The 690-nt window shown below is 43.3% G+C and overlaps 1 long non-coding RNA gene across 1 annotated transcript; it reads left to right on the forward strand.

The window, feature by feature from the left end:
* The first annotated feature begins 6 nt into the window (after positions 1 to 6).
* On the forward strand, positions 7 to 677 carry LOC111644383 (uncharacterized). The gene is made up of 3 exons (XR_002759786.2): positions 7 to 109; positions 195 to 259; positions 352 to 677. It is a non-coding gene; the product is annotated as an uncharacterized LOC111644383 (long non-coding RNA).
* The last annotated feature ends 13 nt before the right edge of the window (positions 678 to 690 follow it).

The raw sequence follows: 690 nt of genomic DNA on the forward strand, positions 1-690 counted from the left end.
GAAACTGGTTTTCCCTCGTTACCTGTCGCCCTCAGGTCGCCGTGCTCTGCCAGTTTCTGAGAGAGGTCGACTACATGACGGCGTTCAAAGCTCTTCAGGAACAGAACAGGTGAGTCGCGGCACGATACGCGTCACATGGTTAACCACCAACAGCTGCTCTGAAACATCTGTAACGTTTCCTTCCGTCACCACAGTCACGACGCCATGGACTCGTTCTACGACTACATCTGGGACGTCACCATCCTGGAGTACCTCACACGTATCCTTCCTGTCAGTCGTCTCCACTTTAATACACTTTATATTACCTCCAGTTCACTCTGATTCTTCTTCTTCTCCTTAATGCGAGTTCAGATATTCACCACAAACGGGGCGAGACTGAGAAGAGACAAATAGCTGTAAGTCGTTATCGTGTTTCTGATGTTTTTTTTTCAAAATAAAAGTAAAAATCTGTTGTTTATTTTTACAGTAGCTTGTCGCTGACCTTTGATTAACAACCAATAATATCAGCTGTTGGTGAGCTCAGAAACGCAGCAATGCAACACTCCTTTCAGAATAAAACATCACAATAGCTTGATATAAAGAATTGCTGCAAAAAAAACAAGACTTTCTTGCGCTTTTATTTTTTAGGCAAAATTGCTAAAGAGGAAGTGATTCTGCAGCTAACTTGCTGCTCAGATGGCGATCTCTTTC

Source organism: Seriola lalandi, unplaced genomic scaffold (genome assembly GCF_002814215.2).
Source record: "Seriola lalandi dorsalis isolate HSWRI2012SDOR001 ecotype SW California unplaced genomic scaffold, Sedor1 jcf7180002012592, whole genome shotgun sequence".
Classification (NCBI taxonomy): domain Eukaryota; kingdom Metazoa; phylum Chordata; class Actinopteri; order Carangiformes; family Carangidae; genus Seriola; species Seriola lalandi.